The following is a 14,925-nucleotide window of genomic DNA, read 5'->3' as shown; positions in this document are numbered from 1 at the left end:
CCCATACTGTCCAGTGCATATATAGATTAAGGGCTGACATATTTAAATAAGCAAAGGAACCCCAAAAAAATCTCATTAGGAAATACAGCAAATTATATTTTAGCCAGGAATTCTTAAACTTTTGGTCTCAAGATCCTTTTCACAGTACCGAGGAGCCCAAAGAGCTTTAGTTTGTGTAAGTTTTATTATCTAGCAACATTTACTGTATTAGAAATTTAAATTGTGAATTTTATAAAACATGTATTTTAATTCATTTCAATAATAGCATCAAATTTTAATGTAACACATTTTTATGAAAAATAATTATATTTTCGAAAAAGCTTTTCGTTAGAAAAGTGGTATTACTCTACATTTTTGCATATCGCTTTAACATCTGGCCTAAGACAGATTCTCATATCCACTTCTATGTTCGATCAGTTTTAAAATATAGTTGTAATTAAAGCATATTGAAGAAAATCTAGTCTCACAGATATACAATAGGAAAAGGAAAGAATGTTTTAATAGCTTTCTGGATTTGTTTCTTTAGTACCACACCAAAACTCAACAAGTGGAGTTTCCTAAAAGTTGGCTGCAATGGAGACTCTAAACCTGTATCAATGAATATTGTTGTTACATTAAAACCCTTAGTCTAACTCAGTTTTTAAATGAATCTTTTACCCATGCTAGATTTTATAACATCATATAACCACTGGTCATTTGGACGTTATCTTCAGGCAGAACTTTGAAGCATAGAACCAGAAGCCTTTGTAATTTATTGGGGCAGAGAAAAAACATGCATCTGCTTAGTGCGTTCCCCGCACTGGATGACAGACAAGGAGAAGCTCAAGGGGACAGCTAGGCAGTTAGGTGTTTGCTCTTATTCCGAATTTGTCTTCCACTGGGTCCAAATGCCTAAGTAGCACAATAATCTAATTTACAACGAATATTGGTTCACCTACCAAAGACACAAATTATCTACTACTTTGCCTCCTCCACACTCCCACCCCATACACACAAATACACCTGCACGTTTCCCACAAGTGAATCATGTCAGTGACATATAAGAGAGAGACGAGAACTTGCTACCCATTTGCTGCTACAGGCTGGACAGTTCCGTATTATACATGAAAGAATCCCCCGGCTGAGGAGAGAACTCTGCTGTCCTCCAGGAGGCCCTGGACGAGGAACTTGGGGGCAGGACCAGTGATGAAACAAGTGACGCTGACATTCTATGTGCCAGGCCTCGCCCAGCCACCTACCAGAGGGGAGGTATGAAACCAAGGGGAGACAGGCCAGACGCTGCCATCACTGAGGGCTTGGAAGATTGCAGCCCCAATCACAGGGGCTCCGATTACTACTCAGGAACTTGCTCAGGCCACTAAGCTCCTTCCATCTGCTTGCTTCCTGTGCAAAATAGGATGTTTTAGGTCATTCAGCAGAAATGTATACAACTCCTACTACGAACCATTTGCTGGGTTAGGTGAAAATATTATACAAAGCTCCTCTCGCCGTGCAGGAGAACAGACAAGCTGACAAATACAAGTCTCTTCAGCAGGAAACAACATTTTCTAGTAGTTAAGGCTTTAGAATGTCACTGACCTGTACTTAAATCTCAGTTCTATAATGTACTAGTTGTGAGACCTTGGACAATTTATTCAAGCTCTTTGGACTTCAGTTTCCTCAACTATAAAATGGGATTACTTCTATCTTATCAGGACTACCGGAGAACTTAAAAGTACATAGTGTGGTATGTTCATTTTCACTGATGCGTAAAATTTCACTAAATAATGGGTTGTTGTTTTTTTACCCATTTTCCTGTCAATAATCATTTGAACTATTTCCACATTTTTACTATTAGTGTTTCGATGAGCATTCTTGTACCTGTTTCTCGGTATCCTTCTGTAAGAGTTTTCTGCGGCATATACCTAGGAATTAAAATACTCAGCTATAGGGGAAGTGAAGGTTCATCTTTTCCCAAGTGTTTATAATTCCTTTTACAAAGTGATAAACTTGAGAAACAATGCTGAGCAGGGGATAAAAAAAAAAAAAAAAAAAAAAAAAGTCCTGGAAGACTGTATACAGCATGAGCGAGTTTTAGAATGGACTGTATGTGCATGTGGATCAGCAGAATTTGTTTTAAAAGGGGGGAAATGCAGCACACAAAACTGAAGACAGGGTTACCCTGGGAGGAGTCAGGCGCCAGCCCGGGATGACGCACAGAAGAGACGCAGAGTTCGGTGGGCTCTTGCTCTGCGGTCGGCATCCTGCTCTTTTTGTGAGGCTTTAGCTTATGTCACATAAACTCCTGTCAAAGCATCAAAAAGTCCATTAAAAAAGAAAAACATGTTTAAAAGCAATTAGCATTGCCTGTGTCTGGTACAAGGTGAAGTTCCCAGTAAGTAGCAGGTATTGCTATAAAATGTGATGAGAGGGGAAGAGACGATAAGACACGTTGGAAGCTCAAGGTCAGGCGTGACTAACTCGGCTGGTGCAGAGCCCTTCCCCGTGGAGGTGAAGCAACATGCTCCTTAACATCCAGGGCTGGGGGTGACCCAGGTCTGCAGAAAACAGAGGTGCACGTGGGGAGGGGAAGGCAAGGAAGCTGCTCAGAGGCGGAACCACCAGACTCTGAGCTCCAAGAGGGCAGGATCCCAACACCAAGAACATGGCCTGATAATAGGTGCCAAAAGGAAGAATTTGTTTTATAGATGGTGGTTTCAAACAATGTCCTAAACAAAGATCACTTTGGCTTAGAAGAATAGGTAAAAAAACAAAAGAAGATGGCCCAGAAAAGAATAGGAAACACCCATGTAAGGACAGGCAGAGGAGCTCTGAAAGGTGACTGAGAAAAAAAGAGAAGGAAGGTAGCTGAGAAGTCTGAGAGACATACGCACCTGCCATGTGTCAGGCACTGAGCTCAGGACCCCCTCCCGCAAAACCAACACACACAAAGCATGTACACATATATACGCGTATGCATAATACTATACATACATCAGCGAAAAGTACATGCATACACAAGAATACATACACACATACTCTCTTTTGCTGAACCATTCTGAAAATAAGTTGCAGACCACCGTGACTCTTGCCTCCTAAATACTTCAATATGCACCTCTGAAGAATAAGAATAGTCTCCTGCTGAACCACACCATTGTCATACCTAGAGAGGTCAAAATTAATTCAATAATGATATAGTCTGCATTCAAATTTGCACAGTTGTCCCCAAACAGTTTTTATACTTTGATCCTCTATTCCCCCCAATCACCAATCATCGTTCACAGACATTATTTCTCTTTGGCCTCCTGTGATCTAGAGCTGCTCCCGCCCACCCCATCACATTTGTTAGGTATTCATGACCTTGATTTTTGAAAGAGTCTAGGCGGGTTGCTCTAGAGAATGTCTCACATTCTGAATTTGTCCGGTTGCTGATCCTTGATTAGTTTTTTGATAAGGTATGCTGTGTACATCTAATTGAATCATTATCAGGAGGCACGAAATGTTAAGTGATCTCATTTTTGGTAAGTTTGGTCATTCAAATAGATATCCCTGCTGCAAAGGTACATTTTTTTTCTTTATTATTATAAATTATCTACGAGTGATGCTTTTAGGCTGCTATATCCTATTCCTCCACAACCTTTCCCCGAATGGCTTTTCATAACCATTGACAATTGTTGCCTGAATTGGTTCTTACACTGAGGTTGCAAAATGGGGACTTTCTAATTCTATCATTCCTTCTCTAATTTCTAGCTGGCATTCTTCTGTAAAAAACTTCCCCCTGTCTTCACCCTCCCTTTTTAAAAATCCGTATTTTTAATGTCACTACCAACTTCCTGAATTTGGTTTGTTTTTCTAAGTATTTTCATCTGTTACTATCATTCCTGTGGATATCCAAACTGTCAGATTTAAAAGTACCTCCAAGTCAGCTCCCACATCCTTTTATTTTTTACATTTCCCGTTTGGCCCGAGCACTTCCTTGCTTTTCGCTCACAAGGTAGCTAACTCGCCTTGTACTTTCCCTGTGCCTGATTTGAAATCAGTCACTTCTCCAAGGAGCCCGGTTCCTTGTAGTGGCAGTGATACTTAGAAACAAGATGAGCTCATCGATACTGGGGATCGTGCTTCTCCACCTACGGCGGATTCTGACTTTTGTTATTTAAGGACGGAAAGAGTTTGAGCACGTTTATAGCTACTGTGACGTCACAACTTCTACACCTACAGCTTTTTACTGTTTTAAGGACCTGTGCAGGTTTATACCTGGAAGGGAAGTAGTGTCTAGACAGAGAGAGATACAGCAAATACAACAGAGGAAAGCAACAATGTATAGAGAGAGATTAGAAAGAAGTTGGTGGAGGCTACATTTAAAAAAAAAAAAAAAAGCATGGAGTAAAACAAAACTGGTCCTGGTCCGAGCAAGGTACGAGAATGAAACTGCAAAGCATCATACAGGCAGAAAGGAGCGCTTATTCCGATCAGATTTCTTACGTATACAGACAGTACATCTGAAACAATAATGAAATGGCACCTGACCGCCCCCGTGGGGCATAGCAAGACGTAACATGACTTTCTTAGAACATACCTGACTGACTCCCATCGAAATCCGCTGGAAAAGTGAAATACAGCTGACTCTTGAACAACATGGGGGCTAGCGGCAGCAACCCCCACACAGCCGAAAGTCCATGAATAACTGACGACTCCCCCGGAACCTACCTACTGTTGGCCCTTCGCATCCACAGATTCAATCAGCTGCAGATCAAAAACAGTGTTTTCGATCCACGGTTGGTAAAACACCGTTGGGCATGTGAAAATACGGTTTTCCACCCACAGTTGACTGAATCCATGGAGGTGAAACCCGTGGATACAAAGGGCCAACTGTATTTGAAAACTGAAAAAAATACTCATATGACATATGTGTCAAAAAAATACACATATGACATATGTGACACATACACATATGTGTCAAATGGAATGGTCTTTTAGGGCACGTACATTCAACAGTGGGTCCCAATCTCTGGGCTTAATTCATAAAAAGCAAAGGTCTTTTATTTCACACGCACTCTGAGCACCATCTTTAAGCTGCATAAAAACACGTCTTTCACATTTAAGCCCGACTCATTTTGAAATGAATGCACTTGCTTCCTTGTCATGTGCTGTGTTTAGTAAAGTACAACTTCATTTGAAGAAATGCCCAATTGATAAGTTATTGTCACTATATATTTGATTAAAATAAAAAATTACTAATTCCTCCGACAGGCTAGAAGTACAAAAAAATTTAGGTTTTAAAGTGTATGAGAATCACTTCTCTGCAGTATTCACAACTCTGACTTCAAGTCCTGGATATTTATATTCTCCTCCTTTGGCTAGGTAAGCCTGACTCTAGAACAAACACACAGGGGTTGATATTTAGCTAAGTAGTTAAAGCGGCTGGTTTCTCAGAAATGAAAATCTTCCTATCCCCATAGCAAAGGGACATGCATTAATGCTCCAGGCCCCAAGAGCTGGAGATCTGAGTACTGCATGCTTAACCAAGAAATGTAAACACCATCGCAGTAAGGCAAATGGAGGTCAGGGATTCATTTCCTTGTCTGGCCCCAGGGAACAGAACCACAGGTTCCAAAACAATGCTGCAGAAGAACAGACTGGGGAAAAAGTCAGAAACCCAAGCAGCTCGATTTAATTCCAGACGGAGAACGGAATCAGTTCCCAAAACTCGGAAGCTGCAGGAGTTTCACAGCTTTCCGCCACTCTCACGAAAGGTTTGGGCTTGCATGGGCTGATTAAGAGCACGAAACACGTCGGACTTCACTGCACCCGCAAGGGCTGAGTGCCCTTTCTGTGATTAGAACGGAAGGACCGTGAGAAGCACAGCCTTCCTTTTTCTCTGCCACGCAAGCACTGCTGGACCAGATCTCTGAGGTTCGAAAGACTCGGCAAAGACCTACCTCCAGCAGCCCCGCATTTCCACACAGAAGAACATCAGCCTAAAGTAAACGTGGGCAAGTCGGGGAGCGGTGTGGGGCCTTAGCCGGGGAAGTCCCAGCTGTGAGACAGAGTCCCAGAGATATCCGATTATTCTACTGCAAGCTGAGTCACTCGCCGACCCCCCGGGCTCCTCTGAGTCACACACTGCCAGGCACCAGGTATTTGGTGCTTACAGGAACAGGAACCCTATGAAGTGGCAACCACTGCCCCCTCATTTTAGAGCTGTAGAAACTGAAACACAGAGGCACTCAGTAACCATCCCAATAGCACAGATGTTAAGAAATGGAGCCACATTTCTAACCATGGTCCCCTGCACTCAACACGCAGGCTTTTACGATATGCTTCACTGTCGGCCCATTATTCCAACAGTTCCCAAAAAGTGAGCAGTGAAGAAAGCTCACTTCCCATGCCAAGACCTAAGCACATGAAGTACTTGTTATTGCTGATGAGTTACTCAATATGCAGTGAAGGTTTACCACTAATAAGTCAGCCGACTAAATTATCTTCCTCTATCCAAATGATACCAGATACACCTACCATTCAGGAGCTCTTCCAGTGGTTCTCAACGTGGGAACATTTAGAAACGTCTGGAGACATTTTTGATGGCCATAAATCACGAGGTGCTACTGGCACCTAGTGGATACAGGCCGGGGATGCAGCTAAACATGCACAAGACAGCTCCCCCACAAAGAACTGGAATTGAAACAAATGTCGACCCCGTCCTAAGCAATATACCAAAAACTGTAGGCGGAAAAAACTCCCCACAAAACCGTCTGACAATGCAGATACAGTTCATGGTGCAGAGGCTAGTGAGGCACGGCCCCAAAAGCCCGGGCTGCAGCACACGTCACCGTCCTCCGGCAGCTCCGTGACCCACCTGCAGAAGCACAAGGAGTGAAGAGACCCAGGTTCCTGAATGTGCTGGGCTCGTGCGTGGCTACAAGTTCTGCTAAAACTGTTTTAAAGGAAGAAGGTGGAATTAAAAGCTAAGAGCAGGTTTGGGCATTATCAATTTACTATCCATACTAACCCTCTGCCCATTATCACACATAATCGAAGCCTGGCTCTGTCTGCAGCACAAACTCAGCTGGAGTCTGAGCAGTAGCCCATGAAGGAGGCCTGGCAGTCCAGACAGAGCTGAGCTCATGCTTTGGTGAAAGAGGAAGCTCTCGGGTGTCTGCAAGTCAGCCAAAGAAGCACATTTGGAAGGTTCTGATGTAACGACTCATTAGCACAGCTCCTCAATTAAAATACATGGCTACAGCCTTCCTCCAATTTCAAGTGAAATTAAAGCACGTTTGTCACTGACCTCGCCTCTCACTGAAGGTGAAGACAACGGGCCGTGGTGGCCAGAGTCACAATCAAGTCAGACCTGCTCAAGAACTCATGTCCGCTACAAGAGAAACAGAGTGAAGGTGAGACGCAGCGACAGGCAGAGCCCACTTCACAGCAGGGGCCCTGGGGAATCCCTGTTCGTGGGGCCCAGACCACAGCACCAGGTCTGGGTTTCCCCCAGTGGCAGAGTGGCCACCACTTACAGATTAATAGCACTTGTTTTCATCACCATCCTGAACACAATTCTGGACCTCTGCTTGGACATCAGTGCAGGAGACAGAACGCCGAGTCAACATCAAAAGTCAGACACTTTCATTTTTATACTTTCAGAAAATGCAAATCACATGGAGGCTCTGTATGGTGTGGTACCTGCGGACTAACTGGAGAAACTGAAAGAATCCACAGCTTGCAGACCCTTAAAATCTTGATCAGAAACAGGACATACCTGTGCACAAACACACACGTGTGATCTTCCCTCAAACAATAATGGCAAAATGACTCCTAAAGATGAGACTCCAGGAAAATGCAGAAAGGGCTGCGTACACATGCTCTTGGTCACCAACGGGCACAAAACAGGCGGCCCCACATTTCCTCAGGAGGAGGGGAGTGAGAACTGGCTTGTGTTGCACAGACCTAAGTGTGACTATTATCTGCCGTGTGTGCGCTGCCCAATTTGCTTCTGATGGGTGATTTAACCACGGCACCATCAGTTTCCTGATGTGCAGAATGGCAGGTAGTAGTAACTCACTGGCAAGGCTCAGGCATGTCACCCAGGGTGTGGGCCGACGTGTCCCCACGACTGTGCTGTCATCTCAAGTGTCGTCTGGGTGCATGTACTTAATAGCTCTCTCTGCCCCAAACTACGGTGAGTGTCAAACATTAAATGTTCAGGGCCACAAAAGAAGATAAGAGGGACTCATTCTTTTGGGTAAAAGAGAAAGAGAGGGTCCCCCTGGCTGAGCCTCGAAAGCACCAGACACAGGCCATGGGGAGAGCAGAAGGGGAGTTAGATGCCACTGTGAGAATCTGAGAGGCAGCCAAGGAGAGAATGGGTCTCTGAGAAGCAAGGGAGATGGTCAGTTACAGAGGAAAAACAGTACCTTCTATGAGATAAACCGCCACGCCGATAATAACTTCCTCTTGAACAGGCAAGTAGGTCTATGAGCTAGAAGCAGAGGGCACTGCTAACTCGCCTACATGGAGTCAAGAGTTCTGGAGACACGCAGGAGCCAGGGATTGTAAAATATCCAACCAACCTCGGAATAAGAAAGTCCAGGAGTTTGAGGACAGACTTCGAGTTAATACAAGTGAAGAGTATAAACTATTTTTAAACATAAAATACAAGATATTTAATAACATAAAATATGACCACAAGACTGAAGAAGGAGCCCAGCCCATCCATAAATTCCCTTTCTGTTCAATCCATTCTAACTACTGTGGAAACCATCTAGGATATCGCATATGGCACCCAAAAGAAAAAAAAAACACAGAGGTACACATGAAGACAAGGGGGACAAAATCAGCAATGGAAAGAAAATGGCTTTAGTTAAGTTTAGAAATGTACACAATGATTACACACATCTATACTATTTTCTACTGGTGTAAGAATCATCTAAAAAACAAATATTTACTTCATAGGAAAAGATCTGGGGCATCTTGGATTAAAGCTTTCGATGTTTGCGAGGAGAGAGGAGGAAATATCAGACAGTCACCTCAAAGAACTTAACAAAAAGCAGGAAGGAAAATGCCCCTCATAAGTGGGTGCTGATAAAAGCGTGATTTGAAAGCAATCCATTCTCCATATACAATTTTTCTAATAATGAAATATATCAAGTATACAAAAATAAAAGTACAGAAAATGTTTGCAAAACCAATGTACCCAACCACCCAGTGTTAACTGATAGTATATTTACCTATAATGGTTTCAGAATTTACAAGCTGAAATACCAGACACAGGGAAAGCCCGAGCACCCTAAACCATCCCTTGCTCCCCTTGCTCCCCACTTCCTCCCCAGGAATAAGCACTTGCAATGAAGTTAGAATGTACCATTTCTGCCCAGGACATGTTCAGTATGTCCTGATCACATACAATGTTGCTCCACAGAGAATGTCATCCCTCTGTTTTGTTTCTAAAGACAACTTCATGACCATTTAATTTTTTCCCTGCGTTGATTTCAAGTTTTATTTTTCCAAAATGTGTCAGAAACCAACAAAAAACAAAAAGTTGATATTTGGACTATTTTATGCATTTAATAATAACAATGTGAGCTGCTTCGTCTATAAATGACATCATTTTTATGTATAAAAATTTTGGATATATTCATTCAGAGATATCCGACCGTTACGGCAAAAGGGTTAAGAAGAGTCTAGGCAAATGTAAGATTCCTTTATCACTTCTTCTCAAGTAGTGTTCTATAAAAATATATATCTCCATTTCCAGGAGACCACAAAGATGAAATTACGATGATGAAATATGTAATGAATAAACTCTAAGAAAGACCCTAGATTTCAAGGCTACCTACAATGTAACTTTTTCTTACCTGGAGTCCCAACTACAGCAAAGAGAAACAAGTTTTTCACCCTCCTCACCAAGTATTTATTAAATGTCCCTTGTGTACAGGGTCTGAAAAAAACATCGCTCTTCCAAGCGTGGTTGTTGGCATTAAGCATCAACCTCACGACGCCCAACTACAGACCTACTCAACCTGAGTCTTCATTTTAGCCAGATCCCCAAGTAATGTGGCTGCACGTTCAAGTCTGAGAGGAGCTGGGTTAAGACAACCCAGATCAAGGCAGATCCAAATCCAACACCTTCCTGCCCAACTTACCCTTTTCCTATCAGACAATATGGCTTTCAGGTGTTATCTCTACACGCATTTGTCTCATTAGAGCAGTGGTTACCAACCAGGGGTGATTTGGGTTCCCAGGGTGCATACGGCAATGTTTGGAGACATTGTGCCACAACTTCTCTCTAGTAGCTAAAAGCCAGGGATGCTGCGAAACATCCTACAGTGGCTGAGGATAGGCCTCCATAACAAAGTATTACCTATGATTTCTTGCCTAAAATGACCAGTTGTTAACTTCAGTAATTTAATGAGCTGATTTGAGCATCATTTTCCATGGGGGTAAAAAATAAACCAATAACTAAAAACATTTCACGTCCTACACTTTCAAGTAAAGAGGTTATAAGTTTCCCACAAGAGTTCACACCAGATCAATAATCATTAATATACAACCAAGATCAGTACAGTAATATTCCACAATTTTACAAGCTGAATTTAAAAAGTAATTGGACTGCTACCATACCTCCTTCTCCAATAAAATCATTCTGATGTTCATTTAACTTAATTCTTCTTTTCTCTGACAACACAGGATCATTAGTGAAGAAACACTGGCCACTTCAAGATCACAAGCCTTCACTGGGCTAAATCAAATTACTTCATTGAAAAGAAACTTCATATTATACCAAAAAAAAGTTTTTAAGGTGATTGAAAAAACTCTAGTATTTTCACAAGCTTTGATAATGTCATCAAAATGTTATGAAGGAATGGTGTTCCTTCTTCAGAGAATGTAGAATTATGGCACACAATTAGAATGGTGGGAGTTGGTCTATATATGAAAAAAATGGGTCACTGTGTGTAATTACTCAGAAGATGAATAATGAACTCACCATGCTTTTTTTTTTTTTCCCAAGATGAATGTGGTTCTGGGGTGAGCATTGCTTTGTAGGGCTTTGTATGAACTAAATTCTGCTCAGAGAGAGCCCTGAGGTTATAGTTAATACTCTGATCTACAACTTGAAAACACTTAATGCAGCACAGCCTGGGACCTTACACTTCGCTGAAAGTCAAGTGCACTCCCTGTCTAGACCAGAACCAGTCTTTGGCATTGATATTTTCACAGTGCAAAACAAAAAGTCAGTCATATGCTCCTATTACACATTACCAGCTATCTTTTGGCCTCAAAAATCCCATTCTACCATATTCTTTAATTATGTTACCAAAGACCTAAAGTGACGGCAGATAGAAATTACATTTCATTTCATCCTCCTTTACATGGATTGTGGAACAAGGAAGAGTTCCACCTAAGAGCAGCTGATGGCTTATACTGCTAAGAGTCCCTTTTAAAAAAGTTTTGCCACATACAGAAATCTGTAGAGAACACTGTTTGTGTTCCTGAAGCCTCAAGGTTAACACAATGACCACTTTCATCACAGAAATTCCGAGATGACCTCAGAAGTAACTCCGTGGGCAGTGCTGGCTACACCTCCACAAACTGGCTTGCCCACGTTTTTGCTTGATCACCCAGAGGTCCTTTTCCTTTTTTTCCCCCCACCTCCTTTTGCCTGTCTTTCATCTTTAATGGGCTGGAGCAAGCTGCTTAGAAATAATCAATCAAATAAGAACATGGGGCAGGGAAGGAAGGGTTGTTGAAACAAACCAAGACATTCTTTGTTTTCTTTGATTCACTTGGTTCATACTTATTTTTATGTTAGCGCGTAAAATCAGCATTTCCTCCATTTGTGAAACGATTTTAAGTTTTGGTAAGTCCCTTTATCAGGACAGTCAATCATCTCTATATAAAGGAGAGGAGACTAGGCAGATGTTTTGAGGTCAAAATGATATATGTCTCTGTTATAATCTTGTCCTGTTTTTAACCCAACACATATTCCTGCCTTTTGATCTCAGTGTATAAAATTGGCCTCACCTGCTGTAAATGCCTGAAGATAGCTCTTTTTTAACATCATCTCTTAATCTACCACTGGAGCAAAGCCTGCGTGCTCTGAGACACCAAGACCAAGTACAGTAAAATACGTACCTAGAGGACATGGTGCTCCACCATCAACACCATGGCTAACGAAGAAACGTCTAATGAGAGCTAGAAAATTACTACCAAAATTGTCTTGGATTTACCTCTAGCTTGTTATTCATGTGCAGGGTCCCTTTCATTTGCCTCTGCTGTATCCACCCCACAACCAGCATGTCAACATCTTTCCATCCTAAAAGGGAGACTGTTAGCTGTGATTGCTTAAAAATGGGCCAAAATAGCAAGATGTGTGGGGGAAAACACCCAACCAAGCAAGCTTTGAGTAACACCCTACCAAGCAAGCCTTGAGTATTCATTCCATTTCAGAAGGCGTAGCTGCTCTAGCTTACCTGGTCAGTCAGCCGCTTCGTGAGAGGAGCTGCACTGTGAGAGGAGGAGCAGGCAGGGAGTGCACTACAGGTCATAGATGCCCGGTGATCCGAGAACGTGGTTCTGGACCCATGGTGTCAGACACGACAGGCTACATGCAGACACTACAGCTCACAGATGTATGTCCCGAGACTGAGAAAACGTTTTTATACAGATGTCTATAAGGAAAGGAATTGTGCCTCTCACTAAATCATTTCTGGGAAATTCTTCACTATGTCTCTATACAGTGACTTCTGTAATGTTTCTATAAAGAAAGGAATTTGGCTCACAAACATTTCTGGCAATTATTCACTGTAATTATTATATAGTTAATATTTCTCCACTTCAAAATGTATTAACATCTACATTTTGTACAGTTTGTCATGCGAAACTCCAGTGAATCCAAGAATGACTGAGTGCCTGCCATGGGCACACTGACGGGGGGCGTGTGGGGGGCGGGGGCTGTGTGCTAAGCACAGGGACCCCTGGGGACACACAGCAGGATGCATTCTCTTAAGCTCTGTGACACCTGCTCTTCAGCTAAGCTGCATCTGACCATCAGGGAACAAGGCAATTATTCACTTACTAGACACAGACTCTTTGCCACACTGGAAACTTAAAAATTGAAAATGTGGCCCCTTTGTTTACCGTGTAAAATACAAAACAGGCCACTGAAGACCTACAAAGAAGCAAATGACTATAAATCCACATGATCAGACTAAGTGAGCAGGGATAAGATTTCCTTACAAAGAAAGTCCAGGGACTGGCAAAATCAAGTGGCTAGAAATAGTTCTAGTTTTGCAATATGGTATTCAGGAAGGAAGAGTATGCAGAAGCAAGATATTCTGGTCTGGAAAGGGGCACACAAAGCTTGCACATATAAATTTTTTACTTGGAATGTGACGGTATTTCATTCCCCATGTTCCCAAATTCCACTTTCTCACACTACCTTGATTTTACTGACTTCACTCATTGAGCATAAAGCACCAGGCTTGGCACCAGGAATGCAAACATGAACAAGGTATGTTCTCTGACCTCAAGAAACCCACAGTCGTCCCCAGTCGTTCCCATGACCCCTGACTAGATGTAAATTTCTTAAGACCAGGGCTTCATGACTCATATTCCCAGACTGCATATTCATTTATTTCACAAATATTTTAACTATCTAACATCCTAAATGTAATGCTATGGACACAATGGTAAAAAATGACATGGTCTCTCTCCTCCGAAGGAGATTACAGCAGTGGAAGAAACAAAACCCCAACAGCCAGAAAGATGGGTGTTGTGACAGAAGAAGCACAGGACTGTGAGCACACACATGGACCCCACACCCAGTGAACCCCACCAAGGCTTGGGTGGGAAAAGTCTCCTAAAGAAAGAGATGTCCAAGCTGAGGCCTGAAGGACGACGAGAAGTTAGCCAGCCCCGAAGGTAGCAAAAGAGTTTTCCATACAAATGAAAGTTTGTGCAAAGGTCCAAAGTGAGAGAAATCATGGAACCTGCAAGGAATCGGAAGGGTTCAGGGCAGCGGGATCTCATGGCTGGAGGTGATGGAAGCAGGGGTCAGACCTAGAAAAGAACTCAGAGTTAAAGAGCTAGGATTTTACTGTGAGGGCACGGACCTACCACTGAAAGGTTTTAAGCAGGATGGTGTTATTACACATAAGATGGGCAGTAAACATTTGCTTTGATGTATCAAATAATCTTTCAGAGTAGTTCTAATCTTCCCTATCCCCTAAATCAGAATGTTTGACATCAGTAAACAACAGGCAGGATTCCCTAACAAAAAGAGGCTCTGCGTAATACCTAGAGCAACACTGTCCAATAAAAATACGATACGAGCCACATATGTAATTTTAAATTTTATAGTAGCCAATATTCTTAAAAAGCAAATATTAAGGTTAACGATATATTTTGTTTCATGGAATATTTCTAAACTATTATTTCAACATGTATTCAATATTAAAAATATGAAGATATTCAACGTTCTTTTTTTTTTTGTACTAAGGCTGTGAACTCCAGCGTGCATTTTACACATACATCACATCTCAATCTGGACTGGCCCAAGTTCAAGTGCTCTATAGCCACATGAGGCTAAGTGGCTACCATACTGAACAATACAGATCTAGGGTGTACTTTTGGAAGCATGTCTTGGAATGTTTAAAGTACTTCTATCGTTTGTGTGTTTGTCTTCAAATTTAGAAAAATAATGCAGATCAGTTTTTCAATGTGAAAAAAACACACAGAGAAAAGCTCAATTTTGAAAGGTACCCATAATCCCATGCCAAAAATACCACTTACATTTCGATGTGTACGCTTGTAAGAGATTGTCGTATATCCAAGATATAGGTCGGGTAGGCTTTTTAAAGAGTAAGGTCTGTATCAGTAACTCTTAAACCTAATAAATCAAAGAAAGCTCTCAATAAAATGAAACAGATGAATTATCTGTTTTCC

The 14,925-nt window shown here is 42.0% G+C and overlaps 2 protein-coding genes across 6 annotated transcripts in view; one reads left to right on the top strand and one right to left on the bottom strand.

Moving 5' to 3' along the window:
- The window catches only part of MED12L (mediator complex subunit 12L), a 314,918-nt gene that overhangs the window by 181,138 nt on the left and 118,855 nt on the right, over positions 1–14,925 (bottom strand). The gene's annotated exons all lie outside the window — the stretch shown is intronic.
- Positions 1–14,925, top strand: part of P2RY14 (purinergic receptor P2Y14) — a 47,788-nt gene that overhangs the window by 30,277 nt on the left and 2,586 nt on the right. The window lies entirely within an intron of this gene.

The sequence above is a fragment of the Rhinolophus ferrumequinum genome, chromosome 2, assembly GCF_004115265.2.
Source record: "Rhinolophus ferrumequinum isolate MPI-CBG mRhiFer1 chromosome 2, mRhiFer1_v1.p, whole genome shotgun sequence".
NCBI classification, from domain to species: domain Eukaryota; kingdom Metazoa; phylum Chordata; class Mammalia; order Chiroptera; family Rhinolophidae; genus Rhinolophus; species Rhinolophus ferrumequinum.
The sequence above is the reverse complement of the archived record's forward strand: the minus strand, read 5'-3'. Positions and strand labels throughout refer to the sequence as shown.